This window comes from Protomyctophum parallelum, assembly GCF_964188405.1.
Source record: "Protomyctophum parallelum genome assembly, chromosome: 16".
NCBI lineage: Eukaryota > Metazoa > Chordata > Actinopteri > Myctophiformes > Myctophidae > Protomyctophum > Protomyctophum parallelum.
In genome coordinates this window covers 9,760,091-9,781,447 of record NC_139711.1, presented here as the reverse complement: position 1 = coordinate 9,781,447, position 21,357 = coordinate 9,760,091, and positions in this window count along the sequence as shown.

Below are 21,357 nucleotides of genomic sequence, written 5' to 3'. Positions count from 1 at the left end.
GTCGCTGTCAGGTGAAAGCCTCATTATGTTCAAAACAATTACAGTAGTGAAAATAGCCAATCTTCAAGCTCACAACGCATCATACAGTACTCTAGTAGTGTTACTTTTGTGTCTATGATGAAGTAGGGCAATAATTTACAAAAAATATGGTATAAAAGATTGAAATATAGAGATCCAAGGTTTCTGCCTGACAGCGACAAAATGCCTTTATTTGTTTGTGGCCCTCCTTACCTACCTCTTGACCCCTTTACTACCCATAAGGCATTGCAAACTGTCACTGCTGGTATTAATATTATATTGTTTAAATTATGAGTAATGCTTCCTTCTCTAGAATAGATTTTAGTCTTTAATGTTGTACATTTAGAGAGTCAGAGAAACAATAACAACCTGATTCAAGTTATAACTCCGTTAGAGCCCTTGTGAAATGATCCCTGAGCAAATTTGTGGACATGTATTGCATGCTAAGCATTGATTGATCATTGACTATAAGCCTCCAATTCAATACTTGTTCATGGCTGAAATATAAGCCTCAGGAGTTGTAATAATTCATATTTGCAGCAAAACCCTATAGAATTCATTTCCAATGATTCTAACAACATGCTTTGAATGCGCTCAGTGAATTGTAAAACATACTGCCTGTTGTTTAATCCTAAGAGTTTATTGATGCACTAAAGCACTGGTTCCCAAATTGGGTTTCTGGGCCACCAGGGGGTGTCCCCAAATTATTAGTTTAATGTGCAACATTAACATCACTCAGTAAACAAACAAACAACATACAACTTCATTGTATCAGTTGCTTGTTGCTACAGTATGTACAGTATATAGCAGCATAACAATCTTTTTTTACATTTTTAGTACATATTTTAAGTATTTTAGAAAACCTATAGGTCAGTATTATTATTATTTTTTTTTTTACATACTACACACAATAACGCTACGTACAAGACACACACACACACACACACACACACACACACACACACACACACACACACACACACACACACACACACACACACACACACACACACACACACACACACACACACACACACACACACACACACACACACACACACACACACACACACACAGAGAGAGAGAAAGAATTAAGACGACACATGGGTGGGATTCGAAAGCAGGGACACTTATGAGTCAAATAGTGAAGGATGCAGTGGGTTGCGCCATACCAGCCAGAATTTACAGATCATTATACTCAACTATTGTCAAACACTGCCAGGAATGGCATCCACATTTGACGGATTGAAAACATTGAAGAAGTTGGAGACTTCCAGTTTATCAGTATACATTTTTGGCAGCAACCATACCTGCCTTAACCATCTGTTTTTTGGTGGGAACGAAGGGCCCTCGACTCATTACTAGAGCAACCAAATATTGCTAAACAGAAATCTGGCTGAATATTTAGGTCAGGATTTATAAGGCATTTTTAGAATCGGCCTCAGTCATAAATGGGTTAATACATTTAATTCCAAATTGTCAAATATTACGCTAGAAAGAGGCAAACATTGTGAAAATAGCCTACAGTATGTACAAGCAGACCTTGTACTCCTCTAGGCCACCCGGTGTTGTGGAAACAGATCTTATGACATGCCTAAAATCACACCTCCCATCGCATTAATATTAATATGTTGAATCATCTCACTCAGAATAACATTGTGCACCTGTCGTGTCTCGCCCAATGTGAATACACTTCAATCACCAAGAAAAGTTTGTGTAATTCATGCATGTACTGTAAAAGGCTATATAATGTCTTCTCTTCACCTACCTTCTTTTAAGCGGTCTTTATTAACCACTCAAACCGTGGGTCTTCAACGTTTTTCAGGCCATGGACCCCTTAGCTGAGAGAGATTTTGTGTAAATTAATAAATTTTTGTTCATGTGGATTGTCCGACATTTTACCACTTAAACCCTCAATACTTTAATAGTAAACTTGACCTGACCTTTGACTCTGTACTTGGTCTGCTCTTTTCCCCCTCTACAGCAAACCTCTTTGTCAAAAATAGCCGATCTACAAGCTCACAATGCCATGCACACACTACAAGCTTCTAGATCAGCTATTTCCGGCTAATGTTCTCCACAGAATAGGGATGCTAGGGTTCAAGTGGTTAGGGTAAGACAAATCACACCCGGGTGAAGTGAGGGGTGCTCTTATATCGTCATACATCTCATTCCGGCCAATCACAATTTGCGTCCTCACCTTCGTCTTCAATGTTTGTGTTTACACAGACACTCAAAACTGGCCATTCGTTATCAATGGCATTTAATGTTTGTGTTGAGACAATGACATACAACTGGCCATTCATTATCAATGGCATTTAATGTTTATGTTAGGACAATGTTTGCGTTTACATGCACCCTCATAGCTGGACACTGGAAAAACAATACTACCACACAAAGATTTGGCAGCCCCCCTGAGGGGTCCCGGACCCCTGTTGAAGACCGCTGACTTAGCGAAATCGCTGAAACTGTTAAAAAAATGGTTCCACCCAGAATAGGGACGATGGTGTTCAAGTGGTTGGCAGGCCCACTCGTAACTGGTGATTGATTTTAGCCTGAATGTCTGACTGTAGTGCTGTTTACATTTCTGTCTAATTACGTATTAATTCAATCCATGTGCATGGGCACCCATATGAACAGCAGCACCAGATTCTGAATGTTGACTTTTTGGTCAATGTTGACTTTTTTTAGGGGGGGGGGGGGGTGAATTGTAAAGCACTTTGGATAAAAGTGCTATAGAAATGCAGACCAGTGGTTTCAGCAATAAAAAAGACAGCTTCAGCTTGGAACGCATGACATGTTGAAAAAGATGAACAACACTCCCACCCAGTCTCCAATGTCTCTGTCATGAATCATGATGTGATGAAGAGGTACTGTATGATAGCTGTTTGGTGTGTTGACTCATCGCAATTAATCATCTCGGTGGGTACATTTACAAAGAATGGTTTCTCTATTCGTTTATTTGTTGCGCCATGCAAAAACAATTGCAAAACAATGAGGCTGTCTGTCTTTTTAGAAGTAGTGCTTACAAATGTATCCACCAGAGGGTGCTGGATATGACCCCAAACAAACCCCCTTAACATCACACCTATTTAGAAAAATCACACCAGTGTGAAGTGAGGGGCGCTCTTATCATCATACTTTATCATACATCTTCTCATTCCGGCAATTTCCGTCTTAAATGTTCTGCCCTCACTTTTTATCCTCATATGTACTTTGTTCAGCCAATCAAATCATCACTATGGGGTGATCAGCCAATAAAAGCATCGCTAAAATTCACACGCACACACAAAGCTGGGTATAGACGGGGCTAGCGCCCCTCAAAAAGGTGATGACATTGTGTACAACAAGATCTGTATTCAGTTTCAGACGTTGCTTTTATTTGGTATTGACACTGACTGAATCACATGGGCATCTGCACATCTGGAGTGTCCATTCTCAACTGAAATGAGCATGGCGCCTGTAACAGACATGCACAGAGCAAGTTCAGTCCTGAAACTCAGTGCAGTTGCTGCCAGCCGATCATTGGGCCACATCATGTTATCATTCACTTCATCCAATCACTCATTCCATCTTCATACCGGCTATTTAAACTGGAAGTTTGCGCTGCTCAATCTGCTTGCTTGTTTGCTGCTGCAATATATATTCCATCCATTCTTGAGTTGTCCTGACTGAACGTTATTTCTACAGCCCTTATGTACTGGTTACAGTCTCAAAGGTTTACAGGCCAAAGGCATCAGACACCCCCTGTCCTTAGAGACCCTCAGTCAGGCGAGGAAAAACGCCCAAGGAAAAGAAAGAGAAAACCTGGGGAAACTAGGCAATATTCAAATGCAAAACAAACAGCAAGCCTGTTAAATGTTCATGCTGGTGAAGTGACAGTAACACATTTTACACAATAGTATTAGGATATTCATAATAAATGAAACTCAATGAGGGATATCTGTGAAATACAAATGAGTTGAGGACAAGAAGGGAACCTTGAGACAGTTAGTGGGGCATAATGAGGGCAGTATGGTGCAGATCAGATGACGACACACGGCTCACACTAAAGCAATGTTTCCCAAACATTGGGTCGGGACCCATTTGTGGGTCACGGACCAATTTCTATGGGTCACGACTCGAGTAAAAATCACTTTCGGCGGAAATCCATGGCTCTGCTTTTGATATCCTCCCTGTGATCATTTCCTCCGCCAAGCCAGACGGCCAAAGGTTTTCGGTTTGGCTCCTCCCCATTCTTAGTCCACTTCCCCTCGGGTATTCTGTGTTTATTCCAACTAACAACAACATTACATGTTTATGGTAGTGGTGCTGACGGATTAGGCCAATACGTGACTTTTCACAGACTGATTATCTCACCTGAGTAGGCCTATAACAGAATAAAACTAGAAAAAGTGCCCTTCTGGGCACAGGTCTCCACCAGGAGGATAGGAATGTAGGACATTGCAGCTTGCCTTCATCTGGTGGTTGGGTAGCAGGGCAACACAAATAAACGAGTGCATGACGCGACTTGGCTTGTTGTAGCGCCACCATCAGGCTGTTGAAAACTGTCAAGTGGCATTTCTTCCTCAGCCTAGTGGGAATATGCGTGCACAGTTTCATCGCAATCGGACGCTGCGTTGAGGAGTTGTGGCGATTTATACAAAGCGGGCTACTCCTGAAAAGTGTAGGAGCCAATCGTGGCCAATCAGGATGGAATATGAGAAATCAAAAAAACCTGTCTTGATCACATGACTATGGAGATCATGTGTACCGATTTGCGTGAAATTTGGATAAAATCTGAAGGAGTAATAATAGAAAATGTGTTTTACATATGTCGGCCTCCTGGTGGCGCTATAAAGAGCAGATGTGAAAAATTCCAGACAAAGGTTTTTCCTTGGCCTCTAGGGAGTTGGCATACAAAGTTATCCACAGATCCGTGCAGTTAGAGGTAAAAACACTTTTCGGCCAGTTATAGCGCCACCTTGAGGCTGAGTTGAAATTGTTCATGTGGCATTTCGTCCTCGGCCTAGTGGGAATGTGGGTGCACAATTTCACGGAAATCACGCGATGTGTTCATGATTTGCAGCATTTTGTTTGAAACTGAGCACTCCTGTGAACTTTGGAAGCCAATCTTAACCAATCAGGATGGAGTCTGATAAATCTGAAAGACCCGTTTCGTTGAATGGCTCTAGAGAGACTGTGTACCAATTTGCGTGATGTTTGGACAAAATCTGTAGGTGTACTGTGCAAAAACTTGTTTTGCACAAAGCGGCCTCCTGGTGGCGCTATAACAGGCTGTTCTGGAAAGTTTGGGGCAGAGGTTCATCGTTGGCATCCAGGGAGTGTGTTTGCAAAATATGGCATCGACCGGGTTAACGGTGGCCGAGATTAGCTGTTCACGGACACACGGACGGACGGACACACACACACACACGGACGGACGGACACACGGACGGACGGAGTGCAAAACATACTCTCCCCACATGCCTTCGGCCTGGTGGAGACAACAAAAGTAATATTGCTAAAGTACCCTTTCCCTCGATTCATTATAATTACAATTATATTTGGATGTGGTAAATCTGTAATCTCGGTAGCTTTTCAGTCAGTAATGAATTCAGTTAAAATCATAAGAGTTGGAAGACAGGGAGTGACACGCCCTGAAAGAAGTCTAATGTGCCACGGTTGCAGGTGCCAGAAATGTACAAGACAAAAGAGACTCGTGTTATCTGCTCTTTGGTTTATCACATGCTCTCACAGGGCTCCGAAGCTTTGACTACGCTGCATGAACTCAAAGGGGCTTCAAAGCTTTGCCTTTATCACATGCTTTTTGTGCCGACTGTGTACCATGACATGCATAAAAGCACCATGTAGAGGACAGGATTCCACCTGATTTCAGTGCGGACAAACGGAGGGAAAGCCAGTCCACATCAATGATTCGGGATGCAATGAAATTGTTTGAGCGATTTGAATCACCCTTTGCATGGGTTGAGTGGCAAGTGATTCAGCTCCAAATTCCAACCACAAGCAACAAGTTGCAACGCATTTCTGATCACAAACATGTTGCTCACACTAATCTGCCATTGTAATGTTACAACATGTCCTTCTGTCTCATTCTCTCACACGTGCATGCACACACACTCACTCTGTCTTGAATTCACCTTGCCCTCCCTCCTTCTGTGAGTGCCACAAACGAGAAATAAGAGTATAGCTATTTCATTTCATATGTTTAAATATAAGAAGATGTTATGCAATATATACAATACATAATATAATGCAGTAGTTGTTCTTTCACATAGAATCTAGTAGCTAATCAGAGCACTATAGGTCACGTAAAGCTTCAAATCTGGGCGTCACGTTTGTGACATTTGTGGGCTTTTACATTAGTGATGCCCACAATGAGGCATGACGATTTGAAAGATTTGCGGTGGAATGTCTTCCGTGGCCTGCTGGCAGTGTCAGTGTGTGCGTGAAAAGTTGGACAGACGCAAAAACGGGTGCAAAAACATAATCTCCGCCTACCGGCCTTCTGGCCAGGCGGAGATGTTGCGCTGCAACTAAACCAGCTGCTGTGGCAGAGAAATTATCCAAAGCTATTAACAGGGAACTGGAAGCCTTTCTTTCCCTTGGCAGAACTCCTCCATTACATATCTTCCACATGCTGGGTCCCTTTTTGAGCTCTTAACCCATTAAAACCGTGAATGCATCTCTGTCACTTTTAACCACTTTAACCATTAATTTGTACTTTAGCTATTCAAAAATCGTGAAATTCTGCAAGTCTTTGAGTCCCTGTAACAAAAATATGTTCAGGTGGGGTCAGCACTCAGCAGCCAAATACATTATCATTTTGGGGGTCCTTGACATGAAAAAGTGCAGCACTTATAGCAAAATAGTTTTTTCACAAAATTGTAAGGATTTAAAAGACATTATTAGAATCGGCCTCAGGTCTTAATTGGTTAATGTCCCAATTATCGCAGCAGCTCTCAGCTCTGGAGCAGATCAGTGGAGACGGGCCAACCACGGCACTCTGCACTATTGTGGATGGGAATGGTTTGAAGAAGGTGATGGGCACTAGTAGACCGTTGAAGAAGTCCGCCTGTTCTCCAAAGCATACAGCCCGCCTGTCCGTAATATGTGAGCAATCTAACATTTTACATGAGCTATGACGGCTCTACTAGCTATTGTCCAGCTCAAGTGTGTCATGTGATGTGTGTTGTTATTTTTCAGTGTTGCTACTTCAGAAGAGGTTTACACTGTCCTATCGAGTGGTGATAAAATGGTGGCGATGCAAATGTGTGGCTTAAAGTTTGTCGGGTTGAAAAATATCGCGTTGGCTTCGACTACCCTGTGATGTATTTGAAAGTGGCACAGCATTGTACTCTATCTAGGGAGTGTTGGAGGCTTATCACAACTGGCTCTGAGGAAGCAGCAGTTGTCCTATATGAAACCACAGCGAGACTAATCTCAACAGAAACAACTAATGTACATAGATTTTCTAGATCCCAGGTGTGAATGTTTGAAACGTAACGCCTTGCTGAAAAGGAGAATTCACACTCGGCAAACCAACCCTGCGTAAATAAAGTTAAAAAATTCATGATAAACCATTACGAATGTGCAAATGGGGTAAAATAAATGCACTGTAGCCAAATCCTAATAGACTATATTTGGGCCTATTTATGTTTACATTCCAGGCCAAGCCAAGCATCCCTGTGGATGCTCTATTTCTCCATGCAGCAATTTGCATTTTTATGACGTTGGGAGTGGATATTTATATGCTTGGCCTTACCCCATCTGTACCGCCAGTGTAATTGAGGGATGGCGTTCAATGGAGAGGTCCCATCGCCAGAGTGAAGTGCCCTAGCTGGCAGGAGCCAGAACATGGGTATGCCTCACAAAACGTTCCAGTGCCAGGCAAGTCGCTTGAGAGTGGATTCCATTATTGTTGTGCCTGGGGCGAACAGGATGGGGAAATATCAGCCAGTGAAAATAATTAGCTACCAGAGAACATTTTTGTGACCACCAAGCTTTTGCCTTCACACTCTGACAGTGGGCATGTTCTGTGTCTGTGTGAGGAGGTGTGACTGTGTTACACTGTCTGTGTCTGTCTTTTTGTTTTAATTCCATAACCACACACCTCCTTCCTCTCCTGTTATTCGACATTCGACATTCTTCAGATGTTGACAAAACGTTCCTCCATCACTGCATTCCGATGTTGATTTCCCTTGCAAATTCAAGTCTTTATGAGAATTTACGAGAAGGATTTACGATAGCTTCAGTTTCGGGCTCACACATTTGCTTTGTTTTTATCTGTGAATAGTGCAGTCAAGCAATCGGTCTGTATCTGTGAAAGACATAGTTCGGTTGTGGCCTGTTTTCGAAGATAGACTTGGCAGAGTCTAGATTGTCTGCATGCTTCCAAGAAAATCTGAATAACAAGTGTTAATTTATATTTACTCCCATTTATACAGCAGCTATATAATAAATATAATTTGTTAATGTTCACTGTTTCTCCTTTCATTGTACTGTAATCTGCCCTGTAGTTAGCAATGTAGCGATGCTTGCCATGTGCCGTTGGATGTAAACAAACGATGTATGTCGCTAAAAAACATACACAATGGTCGTGTTTGAGGGACACACTTTAGGAGGAATGTCTGCGAGGCTGCAGCTGGGTGGATCTCAAACAGCATGGCGACTTGTTTACAAACAAGAGTGGGAACACCAGAACTTCACTCTCCAACCAAAATAGTTACTTTATAAATCTATCAAAAGACGAAAATAAAACGGCCTGAATTTTCCTGATGTCATAAACGGTCAGAATTAGCTTTTGTTGTGTTCGCTTATGTGCTAAAGAGTGACTTTGAGAGCAGTTTCCCCCGTTACAATGGAAGTCAATGAGAGCCTGTTTTTATTTCTAATATTTACTATTAAACTGCAAAACTGAGCGAACTAATTAATGGAATAGACTAGTTTGCTCATAAGGTAAAAAAACAAACCCTCTTTCTGAGGACCACACAGCTCACTGGAATGTTTTTTCTTGTATCGGAATGGCCTGGTTTCATTCTTCTGGGTTTTACTTCAAACATTACAGTATGGCTAGCATTTGGTTCCTAACTATCAGTCATTTAGCTGGGGACCCCCTTTATCCCTTTCAAGGACCCCACTTTGAGAACCACTGTTTTAGGCGATAACGGGACGGTCGGGACCATAATACATTTTCTTGTAAGCCTGTGGATTCAGGGGAAAATGCAGCAGTTCTAGCCTTGCATCAAACGCACTACTGAAATTCCAAACATCAGCACAAACTGTCAAACCGGTCCAATGGGAACAGAGATAAGTAGATATGCTGATTTAATATTACCACATCAATCCCCTCACTGTGCCTCCAATGAGACACTTTGCATTACGATTGGGCTCACCTTTCAAAAAGGTGAATAGTTCTCATATTACCGTTGAAGGAGTTATGAATGGGGGAGCGTGGCACGCCAACACAGCTCTTGATTAAGTGAGTCAATTGGCCCAGGGGAGGACGCTTCACTCCCTGTTGACCCCACCGTCATGTCATCAGCGATAATCTCAGGGAGCATTTGATAAGAAGGTCTCCCTCCCTTCATCGGACAAATGCCGTGAGATTCGCTCATCGACGGCATCTCCCTCATCTCCCATGCCTTGGGCGGATTGCCAGATGATTTTAAATTAGGGCTAGATAGTGCCATATGGGGGGGGGAGCCACTTCACCAGATGTCAGTCAGGGACGAGCCATCATCAACGGCTTACGTTCACTGAACACATAAAATAGCGAGCATCCTCAAGGTTGAAAGTCTCATCTTCTGGCAGTGATATTTACACAGTAAAATCCAGTCAATTCAGCTCTGAGCGTGTAACAATTTACAGATAAAGGTACGGTACATCTTTACACTCTGAGTTAAATTAACACTGTTAATTTGCCAGGAGCCAGCTGTGGCATCAGTGAGGGATTTACGATAAGATAATGTTTTATCTTATCTACTATCTAGATAGAAATGTATTGATTTCCAATGGGATCTTGGGTACTAACACAAATGTATTGGCTACATCCCGGTATGAGTGCTCATTATAACAGGCATAGTTTCAGGCAGGAAATATGAAACTAATTATGCCCATTAAATCCTTTTAAAATATGGAATTAATTTCTATGCCAACTCTTCTGGTAGCAAGGGAGTTGGTTTCGTTTATGCCTGCTTTTCATCATCGGGTTCTGTATCTACAGTATATAATTTATCTTGAAGAAAACGGTTCAGAAAGTGCATAGCCTATGCATTATTCACTAAGCTTTTATTGTGTAAAAACACACTGATAATAAGTACTTTGGTGACGCCAGTGGTACAAAGCACATTATTGCCATATATAGTATTAGACATTTGCGCGCCTTCGGCCACTTGTAGCACCATGTGTCGCAATTGGGAAGAGGCAAATAGCGGGAATGTGATAGTTATTTTTCATGTTCTTACTTCTTACATATTCATGAGTTTCAACCATGGACTGATGGGCAGAGCTCTCTGGCTGGCTGTTTAGCACACAAACGTGTGTGTGTGTGTGTGTGTGTGTGTGTGTGTGTGTGTGTGTGTGTGTGTGTGTGTGTGTGTGTGTGTGTGTGTGTGTGTGTGTGTGTGTGTGTGTGTGTGTGTGTGTGTGTGTGTGTGTGTGTGTGTGTGTGTGTGTGTGTGTGTGTGTGTGTGTGTGTGTGTGTGTGTGTGTGTGTGTGTGTGTGTGTGTGTGTGCGATTGCCCGGGGTTATTAAATCGTAGCGCCCAGTGATTTATAGCAACGGAGCACTTTTCCCGACGGACCGGATGTAGCAGCTAAATGTAGCCAAAACACTCAAATCGAGACGATCGACAACAACGGGAGGTTTAATTAATTATATCGCAACTGGCTACGGGACCGTGCGAACACAGGATCTTTTCTTAGAATTGGACGGGATTATTTAGATCACGAGTTAACGTTTTAAGATTTTCGTTCTCATCGGCTAAACAGGGGGGGGGGACATTTTCGATGACGTGCCACTGTTACGCAACATCGAATGTTGCACGACAGGCGCTTCCAGGCTGTGGAGCGATGCGATCGGTTGTGATGTCAATAATCTTCGGCTTTTGGATAAAACTTTGTCCTGGGCGCAGGGTGTTACTAATTGAAAGGACGGTGAACTTCGTCCTGGGCGACCGGGGTGTTAACAAAGTCAAACCATGCCCACTGCAGGCATCAACTGAGCAAATACCATACTCCCCATTCTCAATTCCTATCCCAATAATATACTATTATGTGCTATATGATTGCAACATGAACCGGGCTGAGTCGGCTCAAGCTAAATTCTGAGACGATGACGCTCCGTCACTAAATAAACCTTTTAACACCTTTACACCTGATGTCTGAAACGACGGATCTCCCGACATTAGTCTGTAGTAGTCAAGACAACTCTGTTTGGGGTGTAGAGACCCTCTCTCTCTCTCTCTCTCTCTCTCTCTCTCTACGTGCTGTGACTGCTGTCCAGTTTGTACTGGTCAAATGTGAGTGAAATATTTTGTCTTCCAAACGCATCCCGCGTCCCATGTGATGATGAGGCAGGTTCCCGTAATGCCTGGCTGCCACCAATGGTATAATGGACACCACACAACTAATGTCTGTACCCAGATAATTGACTGTGCAATTGCCTGACAACATCCTGGTGTACCGGCCTTTATGTTGTGTAATTCTCTCACATCAACCACCTTTTAGACGTCTCGCCATGAGAATTTAGTTTACAATAATCCCTGCGGCAGTTGTCACGTTGACAAACAGTGTTGGGATACCATTTAGCATATTTATACCACCATTTGACGTTAACTGTGTGGGGAGCAGATGGCCTGGGTCTCGGTTTACAAGTTTCTGATACCCCAAGGATTTGCTGCTTCGATTACGCCAATATGTTTTGGCAGGGCTCATGAGCATGTGCCATTTCAATCAATGATATATGAGCACCATTAAAATGGAGGTGTTAAAATGTGAATTATACCTTAACAAGGTCATTTGCATGTGTGTAATGATTTGTGTTCTTTTTTTTGTCAGTAAACTCTGAGCTGTGCTTTGCCTTCGTGTTGTGCAGTAAATGTGTTGCTGTTGTCAGCTTTTCCATCAAAGTTTTACTTTCAAAAACTGTCTTGGGTCTAAACTTTCTGGTACTAATTGTTGTATGTTGTTCTCTGGCAATCTCGTATTTGGAAACATTTTGACTTAGGAAAGCAATTTTATGGAAATGAAATTGTCTTGATCTAAATGCAATCAGAATCAAGTTAAAAAAAACATGAAATAAGGGACTATTAAAATGGAAACGCATCCATGCCCACACAAACTTACCACACTCTTGCTACAAAAACACCACTCATTCATGCCTTTCCAGCATGTCTGTAGATAACCTTTCTCTGTCAAAAGTATTCTGCCAGATAAGTAGTAGAAAAACACGAGCCATTATTTTTAATTAATCTCTATAGAGTACGTAGTTGAAGTGGGCTGCCTAATTGGCAACCTCTCAAAACAAGTACAAAAATCACTTCAGTCATTTGCATACAGTATAATGTTATAGTATGTGCCTAAAATTGTGGAGTAATGCTAAGGTGTTTAGTGTTGTGGGGAGCGTGTCTATGTTCCCTTAATGCAGGGCTGGACTGGGACAAAAAAATTGGCCCGGTCATTTTCGCTTGAATTTGGCCCAGACCAGCCCACCACAACCAGCGTGCAGATAGCAGAAACTCTACCACCCACTCCGTCGAGGTACACACAAACAAACAAGCCCTAATACCACCACTTTTACAGAACAACATAAATGATACAAACCAACAGACAACTACACAACCCTTTTGTAGAGGGTTTATTTGTCACTCACTGATACAGGTACAGTGAAATTATCATGATGGCACTGGCAGAATGGCACCACGCCCGGACCTTTCCTGGTGGCCCGCCGCCTATTGGCCTGCCTGCCTGTCCAAAAAAAAAGAAAAAAAGGGGGGTTTTAAGTTTTTAAATGTGTCTGTCTATGAGGTGACAGTACTTCATTAGACACCCCGGAGTCGTTTTTATGTGCAATGGTGTATTAACTTTGTATTTAGGGTTTCTTCCTGGAGGCTGAACCCTTGACAGTCAAACGGGCTAATGAAATAAACGGTAATAGTCACACTATCAGCCCCTCCCCCTTTATCATACAACTACATCTGTGGGTGCGACTTCAGTTCAGGTGGATCACCACCCATCATCACCACCCACCAGGCAAACCAGGCATACTTGATGAACTGGTGGGCGTGCCCACATGAAAAACAACATTTGAACAAATACTGTACACTTTTTTTGAAAAAATTATACCTCCTTATATAAAAATAAGACCTGATGATCATGTTTTAGGGTGGGAAAAAATCCCGGCACATGATGGAGAGGGCCTCTATATTTCCACCTCGCTCTCCCTCCCTAGTTTGTCATTCTATGTCACACAAAAGTAGCAAAAATAGCCGATCTACAAGCTCAAAACGCGTTGCAGTGCGATGTGTTTTGAGATTGTAGATCTTCTATTTGGAATCCTGAAAAGTAACATTTGTATTTAATTTCCACTGCGCTTAGTTATACTTATGAACTTAGACAAATTCATTGGACATAGATTTTTTTTTTTTAGTACTAGTCATTAAGCTACTGTAATAATAGACTGGAATAATTACAAGCGGGTCATATTTGCATGTTTGGAATTGTAACAGCTGAAATAATCAATAATACATCAGTGTTCCTATATTAACCTGCGGGCCGCATTAAGTGAAGGTGGGCGCTGCATGTGGCCCCCGGGATGCCAGTTGTCCATGTATGCCCCAAGGTGCTGTCACAGTACAGTACATAACCTATTGCCCCAAGGTGCTGCCACATACAGTACAGTACATAACCTATTGCCCCAAGGTGCTCTCACATACAGTACAGTACATAACGTATTTTCACCATTTGCTTCAAGTTATCACTAAAATGAGCTGCTTAGCTGGCCACGTCAGCACATCTCAAAATGGACACTGAAAGGATAGAAATGCATAGTCAGTGAAATAGATGTGATGTACCACAGCATCAAAGAAGTCAGCCATGTACTTATTAATTGGAAGCGGGTCACTCATCTTGGTGGTTTTATGATTATTTGACTGTGAAAGTAAGGCCTGCTTGCTATGCATCCCACTGGCGTTCTTCTACCGCTTCCTTCTTCCGACGCTCTGGATTTTCTTTCCAAAACACTATTTCACCCTATTTACTCACCCCTCCTCCTGTATAAAGACGATTTTTAGGTGAACGACACCTTTAAGGCAACAGCTCCACCCCCCCTCGTGACTTAGAAATGCTTTTTTCATGTGGACAATATCATAACTATAAACATACACAAACGATGAAGAGGGAATATGCTCCGCTTGCCTTCATAAGTGCCATGAAACAAAGGAATAAGCTCATATTAATTGGTACAGATACACGGTGGGCCGTGGAATCATTTTAAGTTTTTACAAGTGGGCCACAAGGTCTTAACGTCTGGGAAATGGGCTGATCTAGCGTGTAATAGGAAGGGAGGAGGGAGAAATGGCAGAGAGGAAAAAGCAATGGGGCCACTTAGACGTGACCTGTGGTAATAAGCATGTGATAGATCTGGACCGGACGTGGTGCTTCCCACAGACACAGTGGGAACCAACCTGCAAGATGGTAGAAATTAAAGAGTTGTAATTATGGCGTCCAGTGGGGCAATGTCTCGATGACGGCCAGATATTCATTAAAGAGGTGTCCGTGCCACATGCTTCGCTGATTAATTATCGTTTGCCGTGGCCTCTTTCGCGGTCTTATTCCTCTCCCTCACCCCTCAAGTGCAAACGGGGGGCGACAGCTAATCACATCACATCAATTGATCAATTAACCAGATGCACCAGATTTAAGGGACACATTTAGTAAAGGCACACTCAATTATCATATTGTATTTTAATAATTTATTGGAATATCTTTCCTCTCCCAAAATGTGTCACTAGTACCGAAACATAGACTTTTACCTTCGAATAATGTTTTCAATTCCGTACAGACTTTATTTATGTAGGTGGTTCCACAATTAAATACATTTAAATTGATATGTTAACAAAAAAAATATGTTGAATTATTGAGAGTAAACAAAATCTAAACACAATATTCTTTGTAAAATGTATAAAGTTGATTATATTGATTTCAGCATTATTTGTAGTTGACATTACACATACACCTAACCAATCATGATCTTAAAATATTGGTTGACAACTCAGTAGTGACTGCACTGTTTCGGTAGTGACCACAGCATTGTCTTTGCAATGCAGTGCCATAGTCACTTAACTATTTTGCTAAATATTAACTCATAAGATGATTTACATTTGCTCAAGCTACTACTAAACTACTGGAATTACTAGAATTAAGTACATTAAAAAGCATAAACATCCAATTTTGTCACTACCGAAACAATCATGTCACTAGTAAGTAGTGACGAATTGTTTTCGGTAGTGACAATTTTATCTAGTTTTTAGCTTAACTCTACAATGCTAGGCAAAAAATGGCTAAGAAAAACAGCTTTGAACTGATGTACATGGATAGAAACATCACATTTAGCAGAAAAACCTAAATTGTTTATAATTTGAGAAATTATGTGTTTCGGTAGTGACACTCCTTAAAACCACACACTGATTTTCAGACTTTGGAAGACATTAATTTCAGACTGAAGTAAACTCATCATCCTTTGGCCATGATGAACATGAAGTCTATGTCACTTCTTGGTGAAGACTGTGGGGGTGTGGCTTAAACCAGGCTCCATCTATGGGCTTAAACTCTTTCTGTTTCGGTAGTGACATGAAAACATGGGACAGCATTTTTTATATAACTTCCCTATAAAATAAATCAAATGGGTGTATTAATTTTTTTTTTTAGGAAAGTGACAAATCATTTAAAGGACCACTTCACAATTTTCAACCTATCTTCATATAATAGGTCCTCACTAATAATCATGAAAAAATGGCACGATTTTTTTTTACCCAGTCGAAAAGTGGTCCTATAAGTACTTTTTTCATGAATTGAAAAAATTATATTATCTCAATTAATGTATTGTGATTAATAAGACCATACTATGACATTATTTTCAGTGAAAAGTCTGAATACTAAAATTAGTTTTTTTTTCTTTATGTTTTTTTTTTTTGTGGCTTTCACCTTTATTTTATATATTTTATGGAGGGACAGACGGTAGGCTGCCAGACTGGATTACCAGCCAAGGTGCCTGGACCACTGAACCATGGCCCAGGCCCCTAAATTGTTTTTCATTGTGGGACTGCAATTTGATCCGAATCAGTAGAATGGCTGTATACACCATTTGATCGCCCTTCAGCATCCCATTGTACTGTGTGTGAGGTCTGTATTGTACTGTATGTAGCCTATTGCTTCTTCTGAGTGACTACATGTCGCTACAGCTCCAGTGCTTCCATGACAACTTCCCGTACAGCTATAATGAATTGCATCTTTATGCTCTCTTCTAATGACACGTTAGTTGTAACCCCGCTTTCCCCATGTAAAACACACACACACACACACACACACACACACACACACACACAGCCTGTCATGGTTATGAGTATAGCTTTCCATTGCTATTCACCCACCGTATTTCCCCCCTCACCCCAGTTCCCAAACATATTCAGCTATCCAGCGAGCAGATGTCCGCAAAATCTAGTTTAGGAGCCTTGCCAATAATATGGAAAACAGTCTGCCCCAGTTTCCTTATTGCTGTGAAATCACTGATGATGAAATCCTATTTGTCCTGGCTGCAGCCAAAAGCATTCTGGTCTTTGTCGGGCGTGGTTTTTATATCTGTGGTTTGGTTTCATATAGGCCTAAATCTTTTTGTTTACTAGCCTATGTATTTTTGAACGGAGCTTATTCTGAAAATCTGAAAATCTTGATCTCAACCCCCACTGACGGATACACATTACTGCATGCTGTTTTTAAACAACATTTTCCCTCTTATTCAACAGTGGTGACTAATAATTGCAAATTGCGAGGGAGGGGGTGGAAATAGATTGCTTAGACTATACCATGGCTACTTCCCAATTAAAATATAATAAGTGTCATATTTTGGGGCAATACATCTTTAAATGGAGGTTTGCACTATATTCATCAACGTAATGAACGTTACTGTACTACATAAGAAGGAGAAGCAATAGTAACGACCTGGAAGTTAGACAATTCCAAAGAGTTTTAGATTGCTTTCTATAGTGGAGTCTGGTTGTGAACCTCTCTGCCATCAATGGATTACTCGTTTTGAATCATTTTAAGTGATTCCCGTGTGCATATTCATTGCCACGGAGCCACACAGTTTGGGAGAGACAGCGAAATCCCTTCACGACGGACGACGTACGTCGCGACGTATATTTTTCCGTCGCAACGTATATTCGAGTACGTCCTGGCGTAAATATCAATTCGTCCCGGCAGAACGGACTCGTCGCGGCTATATCTACCCGTTTGCGACGTAATAGGTTGACTATTATTTTCCGTCGCGCCAGAACGGGACTCGTCGCAGCTATATCTACCCGTTGTGGCGTGAGCTGGACTCGTCGCGGCAGAACGTGACTCGTCGCGACTATATCTACCCGTTTGCGACGTGCGCCTCGCCGGTCCGGTCTCCAGGCGAGCCTGCGTCCTTCATATATTTTTTTTTCTGCTCTCGTTGGACTTAACTTTAAAAGTCCAATGGAACACCTCTTTGTAACGGGCCGCTGTAGCATAGTGGTCTAATCCCTCGCCTCTCTATTCTTTTTTGCTGAGGACGCTGGTTCAATTCCCGCTCGCGGCAGACCAAAATTATTATATTTTAGACAGACACACAGACAGACAGACTGCCTGTCTGCCTGCCTGCCTGTCTGCCTGCCTAATGTATTGTAAATAATGTATTCATTCCATACGGCTATTTTTTTTTAATATAAAAACTTTTGTCTTTCGCGCCATTCGAACCAGCGTCGTCAGCACCAAAACATTGAGAGGCGAGTGATTAAACCGCTAGACTACAGCGGCCATACGTTACAAAGAAGTGTTTCATTGGACTTATAAAGACAATAGCACCCAGCTGCAGTCTCGCAAGGGGAGGGACCGGAAGTGCTTTTATTTCCGGCTTCCACGTGCACAAGCGCACATACACGCACGCGAAATATAATGCGCGTGCACGACACGCACTTGCTGGTGCGCGCTTAAATGCCGGGTGTATATAGTACCATCTGTGCTTAAACATAATTACGTGGTCGGTTTGGAAAAGTTTGAAGTAGTTTGTTGTAGGTAATATTTTAATTGAAAGCTTATTAGTTGGTGGTATAAGTGTGCATATTTGAAGAAATGCAAATCTAACAATAATAAAATGATATGCAATAATAGGCTAGGCCTATATGGTCGATTATAACATAATGATATCAAGGCATTTAAGTAATGTAATAAGTTGCTATAACCCCGTACCCCTGTCCCACACACACCATGTCCAGACCATAGACCACAGACACACGACCATATGCATTTAATTTACTATGAAAACCTGCATTTCCCGTCAGTCAGTCAGTAAGTGTGTCATGTCACGCCTCGTGTCATGCCTCCATATATGGTCACGCCTCATGACACGTCACACCACCATATATGGCCGTTTCCATATGATATAAGATCCCGACACTGACCTCATCAAACCCTGGATAGCCATACATTGAAAAGACTGGATCATCACCTAGATCTCCATATATGGAGCTGAGGCGGCCAGCAACTCTACATCTGACCTCATAATGTAATAATCAGCTCATAATGTAATTAAAAGACGAGCACATAACTTAATAGATTTTTCTATAATGTAATAATGTGTTACATTAAGAACCTCCACATAGGCGACTCATACTGTAATAAAACTTCATAATGCAATAATGTCTTTATAATGTATGAGCTGATTATTACATATTGCATTATATTTCGCGTGCGTGTATGTGCGCTTGTGCACGTGGAAGCCGGAAATAAAAGCACTTCCGGTCCCTCCCCTTGCGAGACTGCAGCTGGGTGCTATTGTCTTTATAAGTCCAATGAAACACTTCTTTGTAACGTATGGCCGCTGTAGTCTAGCGGTTTAATCACTCGCCTCTCAATGTTTTGGTGCTGACGACGCTGGTTCGAATCGCGCGAAAGACAAAAGTTTTTATATTAAAAAAAAATAGCCGTATGGAATGAATACATTATTTACAATACATTAGGCAGGCAGACAGGCAGGCAGACAGGCAGTCTGTCTGTCTGTGTGTCTGTCTAAAATATAATAATTTTGGTCTGCCGCGAGCGGGAATTGAACCAGCGTCCTCAGCAAAAAAGAATAGAGAGGCGAGGGATTAGACCACTATGCTACAGCGGGCCCATTACAAAGAGGTGTTCCATTGGACTTTTAAAGTTAAGTCCAACGAGAGCAGAAAAAAATATATATGAAGGACGCAGGCTCGCCTGGAGACCGGACCGGCGAGGCGCACGTCGCAAACGGGTAGATATAGTCGCGACGAGTCACGTTCTGCCGCGACGAGTCCAGCTCACGCCACAACGGGTAGATATAGCTGCGACGAGTCCCGTTCTGGCGCGACGGAAAATAATAGTCAACCTATTACGTCGCAAACGGGTAGATATAGCCGCGACGAGTCCGTTCTGCCGGGACGAATTGATATTTACGCCAGGACGTACTCGAATATACGTTGCGACGGAAAAATATACGTCGCGACGTACGTCGTCCGTCGTGAAGGGATTTCGCTCCACCTGCAGTTTGGGCCCTGCAGACACTCAGTATGGAGGGAGCATATATGTAGCTTGCAGTCTGCAAACCGTCGCTTACAGAATGCCACTGAATGCCACTTTCCACAAATGAGTCTTGAAAAAAGGGGGTTGTCTTTTGATGAGAGTCGTCTTATATTCGGTACAATACGGTATATATGATTAAACTAAAACAAAAGTGTAAACTACTGTACACTGAGTCTGACTGAATAGATTGGAGCGATGCATTGTCCATTCTCCAGACAAGCCCAGGCTTGTATTTAAAACTATTTTATAACCTTATTATAGTGTACTATAGAATAAGATATAAAGTATGAATCATTAATTTGATCTCACAAGAGAGCACGTTGCTCAGCACCAACTGGAGACAATTTACAATTTACAATTTAGGCATTTAGCAGACGCTCTTAATCCAGAGCGACTTACATTTAAGCAAGAACAAAAGCATGGGAATACATCACATAAAAGCATTTATCATGAAACATGCGTAAGCTAAGAAAGTAACAGTGGAATATCTATATAATGAAACTATACATACATATAATGAAACTATACATACACTATACATATAATACTATATATACATATAAACTATACATATTTACTACTATGCTATACATATGTACTATGGCGTGCTATGACTAAATACAATACAATTATAGTGCTGTCTACATAACATGCTATAAGTCTGTATCAGATGCTTTCTAAGGCAACATAAATGCTATCTAAGGGGGTAGGGTAAGTGCTATGGGCCATGATGGAGTCTGAAAAGGTGGGTTTTCAGGCTACGGCGGAAGATTGGGAGTGATGCTGCAGTTCTGACTGCAATGGGAAGTGCATTCCACAGTTTTGGAGCCAGAAGGGAGAAGAGTTTGGGACGTGTGGAGCGTTGTCCCGGCGTTTTTAGTGAGGGTACTTCCAGCTTCCCTGCGTTGGCTGATCTGAGTGCGCGGGAGGGTTTGTAGGGTTCAATCATACTTGTAAGATATGGGGGAGCCATACCTTTGGTTGCTTTGAATGCCAGCATCAGAGTTTTGTATTCTGTGCGGGCAGCGACCGGGAGCCAGTGGAGGGAGCGGAGCAGGGGGGAGACATGTGAGAATTTTGGCTGGTTGAAGACCAAGCGAGCTGCTGCATTTTGGATCAGCTGGAGAGGCTTAAGTGCACATGCTGGTAGGCCAGTAAGGAGGGAGTTACAGTAGTCGAGTTTTGACAAGACTGTTGTCTGGATTAGGAGCTGGGCTGATTCCTGGGTGAGGAACGGTCTAATTCGTCGTATGTTATAGAGTGTGAACCTGCAGGATCGAGTGACAGCTGTGATGTGAGCTTTGAACGAGAGCTGACTGTCCAGGACAACACCAAGATTCCTGGCTGTTGGGACAGACGTTACCAGGGCGTTGTCTACGGAAATAGTTAGCTCCCGCATAGGGCAGGACTTAGCTGGGAAGAAGAGAAGCTCAGTCTTGTCTGGGTTCAGCTTGAGATGGTTGGAGGACATCCACTGTGAGATGTCGGCCAGGC